Genomic DNA, 11692 nt, shown 5'->3' with positions numbered 1-11692 from the left:
AGGACTTATGATGGGGGGGGGTGTCTTCCGCAGGGCCCAGAACCAGATGATGGATCTATTTGCCGTCTGAACAGGTCATTGTAGAGAGAAAGTTTAATTCTGGATCTCACCAGGCCACTTTGCGCCAGAGAAAGGTCAGCTGGTTCCTGGCAGGAAAGTAAGAGAGTACTGCGTCTCTGCTTGCCTCTCTTCCACGAATATTTATGCCTGTTAGTTCTGAACTTTCCCCCAAGACCGAAACCTCAAAATAATAAAATATACTCTGCTGAGACCACACAAAAGGGACATGAGAAGAAGGAGCAATATGAAGACGTTTATTCAACTAACACGTTCACGTGGTTATGAATTCCTAGTGACCCACTAAATACCCTTCCCCAGATAAAGTGCCTTTTCTTCTTTTACACTTCCCATTTTTTCCTCTTTAAAAAAAATTTTTTTTAAGTGATCTCTGCACCCAATACTGTAACCCACAACCAAGAGATCAAGAGTGGCACCCCTTCCTCTTGTACAAACACACATACATGGAGAAGGCTGGGAAAGGTGCTGATCCTTTGTGGACAGCCTCAGTTTTCCCACACTACGATGCACTGAATGTCTGTGTCCTCCCCAAAACCTTGGGTTGAAATTAACCCAAGGTCATGGTATTAGCAGGTAGGCCTTTGGGAGGTGACTGGGTCCGAAGGAGGGGAGCCCTCACCAATGGGATCAGTGCCCTTAGGAAAGAGGCCTGCCAGAGCGCCCTCCCCTTCCGCCACCCAGGTGAGGTTCCCAGTGGAAGACAGCCCCCCATGAATCAGGAAGCACGCCCACACCAGACTGAACCTGACCCTGCAGGCAGCCTCATCGCGGACGTTCAGCTTCCCAATCTGTGAGAAGTAAACTTCCACTGCTGAGAAGCCACCCAGGACGCGGTATTCAGTTACCGCAGCCCAAATGGACCAAGTCACCCTCTTCCTCCCATCCTTCCCCCCTCCTTGCCCTGCCCTCTTTCTTGCCATTCTCCTCCCTCGTATTCCCATTTTCCTCGTACATTTCAAGGTACCTGTACATTTCCACGTTCCCCTGATTAATACACTGGCACGGCCAGGAGACAGGTGGGAAGGTGACGTCTGCCGTGCTGCCAGGGCCCACACGGCTCCAAGGGCCGTACCTCCCACGGCACATGATACTTCTGCCTCATGCCTTTGGATTTTCAGCCACAGGAATACAGACAGTACCCTTAATTTCATCTTTTCCACCTAACCTAGCAGCCCAATGGCGGGGGGCACTAATTTCCCTGGTTCCACTTCGTGACAAAATATAGCAGTTCTAGATCCTATGCTTCACAGCCTTCTTGTTAACTCGTTTTAGGATTAAGAAGTTCGAAAGGTACTCTCATTGTGATTTAGATTTTTCTATCTTGTAGCAACTTCAGAAAGAATACCATAGAAACACCTAATGTTGTCAGACCTAACCTAGAAGGGAAATTTTATCTTTTCTAAAAACAACAGATAAACAGTTTTCTTTGGTAGATTTTTGCTAATTAATTGTACTTAAATATGTTGCATTTTTTAGAAGATGTACAGGTTTTACATTTCAGGAAACTCTAGAGGAAAAGGGAGTTCATAAGAAAAAGGTCTAAGAAGAAAACAAACAAACAAACAGATCCTTATTTACTTAGCTCTGAGACTGAAGTCTTATGTGAAAGTTCTTTCTTGGATGTAGTACCTTTGTCCTGGCTGTCTCCCAGAGTGAGGTCCCGGGCCCCTGGCTGCTAGAGCTCATGGGACCACCCCCTTCCTAGGCCACCTGTTGAACTAAGTAGAAGAGAGGCCTTAATTAAGATGTACCTTATGACTAATGCGTTCTTGTGGACTTGCTGTTAAACGTTTTATTCTTTTAGTATTAGGTCTTTATAAAGATTTTTAAAATAACTTGTAACTGCAAAATAAGACTGTCTGCATTTCAAATCCTGTTTATTTTACAATGTGGAGGCATTTGTCCTATTAACTGGGCAGCCTTTCCTTATGATGTGAATCTGGCACATTAAATCTTCTGTTTTTAAAGTAGAATTCTCCTGCCTGAGGACAGCCATCATTCTATTTTCAAAATGTACTGTCCCTTTTAATAATATCCAGAAATTAGCCAACCAGAAAATTTTGCCCTAAGAATAGGCTATGTTACCTTGGTGGCTTACTTGACTTGGGTTTGCTGTGAGATGCTAGGTCAAGCCATCCTGACCTCCAGTTCTCCCAAAATGCACAAAATATTTTTAATAACCTTCTCCACTAGACATCTGTTTATTTTGCAATGAACAATTAAAGGCATTTCTGCTTCAGGGCACAGAGCACAAACCAAGTACAGTGCTGTTTTTGTCCCACCTCAGTTGATGTAGACTAAGGACGCCCTTTAAAAGAAAGAAAGTTATGAATAAAAATAGGGTGTCACAAAGCAAATCATAGAAACGGATGAAGAGTCTCATCGAACTCTGGTGCGTACCACTCGTCGGCCACCAGCTGTTTGAATCCAATGACCATGGGATTTTCCTAAAGTTAGAAAACTCCTTTGACTCACATATGGGGACCTTCAGAGGGGACTTCTCCTGAATCCTTGGGAGGCAGAGCCATGTCCTCAGCGACGTGGGTTCGATGAACCGGCCACACAGGTTAAGAGATAGCAATTCCGGTGCTGGGTATCAACCTCAGAGTAGGAGCTTCAAACTAGAGAACGGAGGCCCGCAGCCAGTTTTCAGCGGGTAATTCCAGACTTTTATCTTCCATGTACGTTCGGCCTACAGCTGAACTCCCTGAGAACCAGTGTAGTTAGGTGGCCCCCGTGGTTCCTAGTCCCTACCTCCCCTTCACAGAGGCCCTTTCTCCACTTTAAAACAGAAAGGGATACCGGTCTCCATGTGAATGCTAAACGATATATTGCCCCAAAGGCAAAAACCTGAAAGGAGCTAGAGATAACCGGAAACAATATTAATGTTGAGAAGCTGAATGAGTTTACCAACTAACAAACACTTTTGAATGTTAGCCTAACATTACCTGTTTCCTAGTGAACTGACAGAAGACCCGTGCAAAGTGTTCACTGATAAATCGTTAAAAATAAGACCACTAAGTGATGTGTGGCATATAATTTGGAAAGCTTTCAAATAAATGAGCAACGTCACCTACACAATTTATTCCAATGGCCATCTACTTATTTATGTGAACAATATTCCTCAGTGTTTACAATATGAAAAGCAAAACCTGGGGATAAACTGATGCTGACCCTGTCTCCTTCTAGAAATAAGTAAAATTCATTCATGATCTACAAATGAATTTCTTAGTGGGGGATGGGCCAGATGGGTGAGTGGCACTAAGGAGGGCACTTGTGATGAGCAGTGGGTGTCATATGTAAGTGATGAATCACTGGGCTCTACTCCTGAAACCAATATTGCACAATATTCTACTCCGGAAACCAATATAACTAACTAGAAGTTAAATAAACACTTGAAACTAACTAACTAACTAAATAAATACATAAATAAACAAATGTAAATAAGAGCGTTGCACAAATAGGCATATTTAGAATCTTCTCAGGAGATGAAATGGTAAACTTTGGCCTCAGAAAAATAAATACATCAATTAATTAATTAGTTAGTTGGTTAATTAATTAATCAGAAGAAGGAAAAAATCAATTTTTAAAGCTCTGTTAACTTATGTTTAATAATTATTAACCTTTAAAAGCACTTTATTGTAGGGAGGGGGACAAAACATAAGAGACTCTTAAATATGGAGAACAAACAGAGGGTTACTAGAGGGACTGTGGGAGGGAGGATGGGCTAAATGGGTAAGAGGCATTAAGGAATCTATTCCCGAAATCATTGTTGCACTCTATGCTAACTAATTTGGATGTAAATTTAAAAAAATTAAATAAAATAAAATCAAAGCACTTCACTGGTCAAATATGAACTAAAAATAATGATGATTCAGAAAAAACCTTAACCATTAGGAGTATTATGGTCAAGGAAAGTTAATGTAATTTAATTTAAAATTTATATATACATTGTGTCGTAGGGAAATATGGTAAGTGACCAATAAAAAACATTCACACATAATGTGTAATACATTCAGATAAAAATCTGTAGAATTTTAGCAGTAGAAAGAAAATTCAAGCGCAGAAAGAAAAAGAAGTGATGTAAAATTTCCCACTGTAAGAGACCTTGTTCATACTGTTAACATTTGATGGATAATAGTGAGTATCAAATCACTCAACTGGAGTATTTACACTCAATTGGATACACTGAAGAATCCTACTTTTAAATGCTAATGTTTACATCACAAGGAAATTAATTCCTTCGCAACTACTGAAAGTTATGTCGTCTCCTTCTGTTTAGAAAAATCTATGTAAATATATGAATAGTTTCAAAATTAAATCTGATTTTCCAACTGACCACAATATAAAATTAGTGACGACAAAAAACAGGAATAAGAGCAATAATGATATTACCTACCACCAGTTTTTATTACTAACATTTGTTGACAACATTCAGAAATGTCTAATGTTGAAGTCCTGGTAAAAAGTTTAATTCCAATTCTAAATGTATAAGGAGGCGAAGTTTTTCCAAGTTGCGGGGTAAGCTAGCAAGTTTAAAGACCCCCATCCTACAGGAACGTTCGTATATGTCATACAAACACATACATAGGGATGTGCGCGCAAGTATCTGAAAGAGCAAAAAGTCAGAACCTAAACGTCCATCAATATGTTCAAGTAAAATGTGATATTTTCATGCAAGAGAGTGTTACATACCAGGTTAGAAGGACTAGATTAATTTATCAACATGGGAATATCTCAAAATTTACCAGACTGTAGTTAAATGTCATCCTCAGACTTACAGTGGGTTCATCTTTCTCTCATTTCCTATCCTCCTCACAACAGAGAAACCAGTCCAGGAGGCAGGAGATCCACAGGCTGTGTGACATCATCCAAACCTTGACCCTGGAGCAGAGAACTTTGAATGGGTGTGTAACATGATCATATCGCAGTTACCATCCTGAAGGCTCCACAGTTGTCTGAGGCATTTTAATGACCACCCCCTGCAGGGAGTGGGGGAGGGGTATGAAAAGGGCCAAAGAACCAATCAGAAGGAAAAGAATTTCCCCATCGTCTTTCTGAAATCTCTACTTGCCTGGAAAGAAGTAAGCTATTTAGGGTGGATACAGGAAATAATGATCTTGCATATATCAAATGCTGAGAAAAGCAGAAAGTGACTCCTGGCAAGAAATTAATTTCTGTGATAATAAAATCACAGTTCACGAGTTGGCTTCTGTAAGAATGCAAAATCCATAATGCCCACCAATGACAATTAAGTTCTTTGCCTATTTGCGTGAATGTCGTTCCTCTTTCTGCTTAGAAAAATCTACTTAATGCAACTACGTGGATGGAACTGGAGGGTAATATGCTAAGCGAAATTAGTCAGAGAAAGACAAAAATCATATGACTTCACTGCTATGAGGACTTTAAGAGACAAAACAGATGAACATAAGGGAAGGGAAACAAAAGTAATATAAAAACAGGGAGGGGGACAAAACAGAAGAGACTCATAAATATGGAGAACAAACTGAGGGTTACTGGAGGGGTTGTGGGACGGGGAAATGGGCTAAATGGGTAAGGGGCACTAAGGAATCTACTCCTGAAATCATTGTTACACGATATGCTAATTTGGATGTAAATTTTAAAAAATAAAAAATAAAATTTAAAATAAAATAAAAACTGATAAAAGAAAGAAAAATCTACTTAAATATTTGAATATTTTCAAAATTAAGTCCTGTTTTCCAACTGACCACAATATAAAATTAATGACAACAAAAAATGGAGATAAGAGCAATAGTGATATTATCTACCACCACTTATCATTATTAACATTTGTTGGTAACATTTAGCAATCTATAAGGTCATTAAAGGACATCTATATGGTCTGATGAAGACTTCTGGCATCTTCACACTTTTTCTCTTAGGTCTCTGCATATGTGTTTTTATAGGGACAGCCTGGGGTGAGTACTATAATACAAATAATAATGAGTATTTACTGATTACATACTACTGTTAAGTGATCTACACAAATATGTCTCCTGTATTTCTTACCACTTGACCCTACCTATCCTGCCTTTTTACCACAAGTACTGAAGTCACCCCTCTCTTATAACAGCTGAGGCCTTATTACCATTTCTACAGTCTTCCACCTTCAGGAATTTTCTCGCTAAGGTCCCCGGTATTCTGCAAGTCCTCTCCCAGCAGATCCATCCTATCATTTTACCAGACATGCCCACACAGGTCCAAACCTCCAGAGCGAAGCAGCCTTCATACAGGTACCTCTACCAAAGCAGAGAGAGGGGAGAAAACATTGTTATTGGATTGACTATATACATTAACCCTGATAATGTATATTGAAAGGAAGATGTAGGGCTGTGGTCCTGGACATAAAATTAAACTGGATTGCCACTGCCGGTAAATATTTCCAGTGTTTTGCTGTGCTTAATTATTTCCTATCATTCCATAATTCTCTTCGGATCACAGAATGAAGAATTTCTTGAGTCAGATACTCTGGGTGTCAGTTTACAGCAAACACTCTACCTGAGTCACCTTTTGCTTCCCTATACCCCATTCATCGCTGCCTTACCCTAAAAAGGGAGGTACTCAACTATGTATACTCAGACCATAAATTCCTCGCAAGGCTATTACTTGGCAAGTTACTCAATCTCTCTGTTTGCCAGTGTCATCCACCGTATAGTGGGGACAATAATAGTACTGATTCATACGGCTGTTATAAGGATTAAGGGAAGAGAAATGTATCTCTCCGAACAAGTCTCACACGTGGTAAACACTAAATGAGCATTCACTGTTAGCTGTTGTTATTACCGAGTGAGGAGATACAGCCTGTTCCTCTGTATTTTCCTTCTGCCATCTCAGACACCTTGCACGCTGTCCGCCATCTGGAAGCTTCCAGTAAATGCCGAATGAATGTCGAACAATTATCAACAAGTGCAAGATGGGAGATGATATGGGAATAAGGATTCCCCCAGTCCTTCAGGATGTCCCAATAAATAGTACGTTTAAAAGGATTTTAGGTCTTTTATTCATAGATCTTCTGTCATACCAATGTTTCAGTTAACAGTTTAAAAAAGCAGCACTGGCCACTGAGTCACTCTAGAGTCTGGACTTGGTAATCAAATGGTCCAATCACACTGACCTGTCACATGCTTCTCTTAAGTCACATGTCCAACATTGTGACATAGCAAGAATGCTCACAAACTCCTTTTTCCACCCATTCAAAGTTCTCTGTGGCAGCAAGACTCAGGAGATGCCACCTCCCCCACAGACTAGATGGCTTCCTGGATAACGTCTCCTACAAACTAGAAGGATGCTAATCCCAGCCCAACTGGGCAAGCAACAAACCCCCCAGGGGCTTCCCGAGAACCTGCCCGATGCACAGCCCTCAGAAGGTACAGTAACATTCAGAGTCAAAACCTCATCCACACTCTCTAGTTTAAATCCTGACAACTCCTAACTACGTCGCGGTCGTCACTTCAGTGATGCTACTCCCACTCTGCACTGAACTTTCTTGAAGGCTAGAAAACAAACAAAAAAACCCCATCTTGTGTAAACCTCTGTACTTCTCACAATGCCCTGCACAGTTTTTTCTTTTTTTTTTATTTTTAAAAAAATTTTTTTTTCAACGTTTTTTATTTATTTTTGGGACAGAGAGAGACAGAGCATGAACGGGGGAGGGGCAGAGAGAGAGGGAGACACAGAATCGGAAACAGGCTCCAGGCTCCGAGCCATCAGCCCAGAGCCCGACGCGGGGCTCGAACTCACGGACCGCGAGATCGTGACCTGGCTGAAGTCGGACGCTTAACCGACTGCGCCACCCAGGCGCCCCTGCACAGTTTTTTCCATACCAGACAGACACTCGGTTAAGTATTTATAAAGTCAACGACTGAAAGGCTACGCACTTTTACAAACATACACATAACCATACGAATATAACTTATCGGCTGGGTATAATATAACCCTTAGGTAATAATATTCATACATCACATTACGTTATCATGTCATGTTATGCAAACCTTTTCTGTCAATACTTTGGTGTGGGATATTATCTGGAAAGACCTTAATCACCATTTCTATCTTTTGTTTCCCAAAGGGAACATCAACAGAGGAAGTGTCAGTCTTAGTGAATATCCTGTGCCCTGAGGGTAGGGAGGTGGGGGGTAGGCCCACGAGACCGTGTTAATTACAAACCAAACACAGTAATATACCTTTTCTCAGCTGCGGCACAAATAACCAGAATTCCCGGAACGTGGACACCTACTTCTATCCAAGAGGCTAACTTTTCTCTTTCAAACAAGCTCTGGTGGGATTATTTTTCTCTAATGCTGCTCTTTTGATGTTGTCTAAGATGGAAGGGTCCAAGTCACAACTGGGGTTCAGTTTCGCAAACCCTACGTATTAACTCTGGAATAATGTAACGCTTTGACAAAACTCTAGTGTGGGAGGGGGAAACAAGTGTTCTTATCCTAGAATAAGTCATGGGCTTTTATTTTCAAGGGAGCCCCAGGCGAGTCAAGCCAAGGCCTTCTGGCCAGCGGGGCCAGAGTCAAAGCTGGGCGCTGGCCCTGACCCGCAGGACGGTATGGACAGGTGGAGTAGGAGCGGGGGCGGGGCAAGCCCCCCAGGAAGAGACGCAAGCTGGATGAGGGAAAGGCTTTACCCTCAACGATCCTCAACGATCCTCAACGATCAGCAGCTCTTCAAAGCCAGCTCTACCGATTAGCACAAGTTCACGGAGGTAGAAGACTGCGGCAAAGGGAAAAGGAAAAGGGAACACCTGAGATGGCTTCTGTTAAGTGAGCAGAGAAGGGTCCCGTGATTCCTTTCTGCTCCCCACTCAAGTATGGTTTATCCGGCACCTACTCTCGTGTCCTGTGTTTTACCGTGCTGTGTGGGGGAGAAGCGGGGACTGTGGCCTTCTAACCACATGCTCTTTGAAATAAGCTTCTCCAAGGCATGAAATAAATAATAAAAAGAATTGGTCCATGCAGGACGTAGGTCACTTAGCCTTGAGATTATTTACAGTGAAATCTGAAGCAAACTTAGTCAAGGGGACTAGGACCCAAACAATCAAGCAGTAAATTAATTCAAAACACTGACATACCAGAAAACATATTTGAGGTATTATAACTAAACAATAAAAAGCACTAAAGCTACCAGTCTAGTTTTGGGGAATCGTTTCCTCTTTCTGGAAATTCAGCTAAATATAAATTGTTAGCAAACCTTGGGGAAAACATGTTCGGTGGAACTATGCAGAACTACACGGAAAGGCTACGAGTTGGGGAGAGTGACACAATCAAGGTGGAGCGCCATGAATTTTTTTCATGAGTATTTTGGCAAATGTCTTCAATTAGCTTGGATGGCCACAACAAACTACCTTAGGCTGGATGGCTTACACAACAGAAATTTATTTTCTTATAGCTCTGAAGGCTGTGAAATCCAGTATCAAGGTGGTGGCCAACTGAATTCCTGGAGAGGGTGCCCGTCCTGGCCCGGAGATGGCCACCTTCTCTCTGTGACCTCACAGGGCACGGAGGGTGGGAGGGAGAGAGAGCATGACAACAAGTACACGCTGGTGGCCCTTTCTATAAGGACACTAATCCCATCAGAAGGGCTCAATCCCCGTGGCCTCATCTAACCCCAATTACCTCCGAAAGGCCCTCTCTCCAACTACCATCATATTGGGGGTTAGGGCTTCAACATATGAATCCTAGAGACACGAACATTCAGCCCATGACAGCAAATAAAATATATTATTCCAACTCTAGGTACAATGGAGTAAGTGCATTCTACCCTTTCTCACTGAATGCTGCTATAAACCCTGATGGAACACATGGAACAGCCATTTGAGGAGTCCATAAATAGAAGCAGGTGAACTGGGAAAGAAGACCAGGATTCGAAGCACCACTGAATCAGCAGTGAGTGTTTTCTGTTTTGTTTTTCCCCTGCTAGAACCCCCTGGCCTAGATGTAAAGCAGCCTAAAACTCAGGATGGGCACCAGGGCCCTAAAGAAGCCCTTCAGTTCTGTTCTGGCTCAAGGACCAGGAAAGCATTTCCTAAGGCTCAGAGAGTCTCAGGGAAGCCTGCCATCTTTTGTTCTTTCCTCTGTTCTCTAGTGCCCCGGCCCCGGGAAATCCTGCCACCCCAGCAGTAGCAATGCCTCCAACGGCAGTGGGGGCCCACAGGCACCAACATCTCTGAGGGAGGGAAACCTTCTTCTACAGAGAAGCTGTGGTTCCAGGAGGAGGTACAAATCATAGTCGGTGCTTCCTCTCTGTCCCTCCATTGCTTGGCCCCAGACACGGGCCTATCCCAGGAAGTAGGCTGTGCAACAGCAAAGCTAAAGCACTAGCTTTCTGGATATAGGACTCAAAGAGGAAGTCCAGGGAGCCGGCAAGTACCAGAGATTATGGAGAAGGAGAAACTCAGGAAAGTTAACAGGTAAAGCTGATTAGAGACTCTGAGGCTCCCCCTCAGGCTACACAAGGACAGAACAGACCTAGACAGCACAGCGAAGACTCTGGGACTGAACTGAAGGACAGACCACCACACGTGTCCCAGATTGTGGCACACACGGAAGACAGATCCAAATAGCACTGCAAATGCTTTGAAAACAGAATTGACATGGAAACTACAAAATAGTGGTTAGAATTTGTAGCCTGAACCCAACCACCTCTATTGCCTGCTAGAACAAAAATATTAATATCCTGCACAGGATTTAAACAAAACCTAGAGAATTATGATATTCTAATGTTTTTTTCAATTTTTTTTAATGTTTATTTATTTTTGAGAGAGAGAGAGAGAGAGAGAGAGAGAGACAGAGTGTGAGCAGGGTAGGGACACGGGGAGAAGGAGACACAGAATCCAAAGTAGGCTCCAGGCTCCCAGCTGTCAGCACAGAGCCCAACACAGGGATCGAAGCCATGAACTGTGAGATCATGACCTGAGCCAAAGTCAGATGCTTAACCAACTGAGCCATCCAGGCACCCCCAAGAGTCTTATAATATTCTTGGGGCGCCTGGGTGGTTCAGTCAGTTAAGTGTCCGGCTTCAGCTCAGGTCATGATCTTACGGTTCATGGGTTTAAGCCCCATGTCAGGCCCTGTGCTGACAGCTCAGCGCCTGGATCCTGCTTCAGATTCTGTGTCTCCCTCTCTCTGTCCATTCCCTGCTCATGCTCTGTCTCTCTCTCAAAAAAAAAAAAAAAAAAAAAATTAAAAGAAAAATTTTTAAATAAAAAAAAATCTTCTAAATGTCTGCAATACAATTCAAAATTATTCAGCATACACAGAACCAGGAAAATCTCAACTCACATGTGAAAAGACAGTAACAGGGGACAATGCGGACATGATGTAGATGTTGGGATTAGATAACCAAGGCTGTAAAGCAGTTATTATAAAAGTGTACCAAGGAGTAAGGGGAGGGGCACTAGGTGGTTCAGTTGGTTGATTCTCTGACTCTTTATTTCAGCTCAGGTCATGATCTCACAGTTTGTGAGATCGAGCCCCATATTGGGCTCTGCACAGATAGCACACAACCTACTTGGGATTCTCTTACCCTCTCTCTCTGCTCCCCCCCCCCCAAAATAAATAAATAAACATTTTAAAAAAAGGAGAGG

At 42.4% G+C, this 11692-nt stretch overlaps 1 long non-coding RNA gene across 6 annotated transcripts in view; it reads right to left on the bottom strand.

Annotated features, from left to right (window-relative positions):
• The window catches only part of LOC125918441 (uncharacterized), a 15768-nt gene extending 4113 nt beyond the window's left edge, over positions 1–11655 (bottom strand). For 2 of the 6 annotated variants that reach the window (XR_007456443.1, XR_007456439.1), the window contains exons 1-2: positions 6883–7300; positions 1708–6338 (exon numbers count right to left, since the gene is read on the bottom strand). This is a non-coding gene — a long non-coding RNA (uncharacterized LOC125918441). Of the gene's footprint in view, positions 1–1707; positions 6339–6882; positions 7301–8734 lie in introns of those variants that run through there. The other 4 variants (XR_007456442.1, XR_007456441.1, XR_007456444.1 and 1 more) reach the window with 4 other exon arrangements.
• Positions 11656–11692: the final 37 nt, after the last annotated feature.

The sequence above is a fragment of the Panthera uncia genome, unplaced genomic scaffold (genome assembly GCF_023721935.1).
Source record: "Panthera uncia isolate 11264 unplaced genomic scaffold, Puncia_PCG_1.0 HiC_scaffold_793, whole genome shotgun sequence".
Lineage (NCBI taxonomy): Eukaryota > Metazoa > Chordata > Mammalia > Carnivora > Felidae > Panthera > Panthera uncia.
The sequence above is the reverse complement of the archived record's forward strand: the minus strand, read 5'-3'. Positions and strand labels throughout refer to the sequence as shown.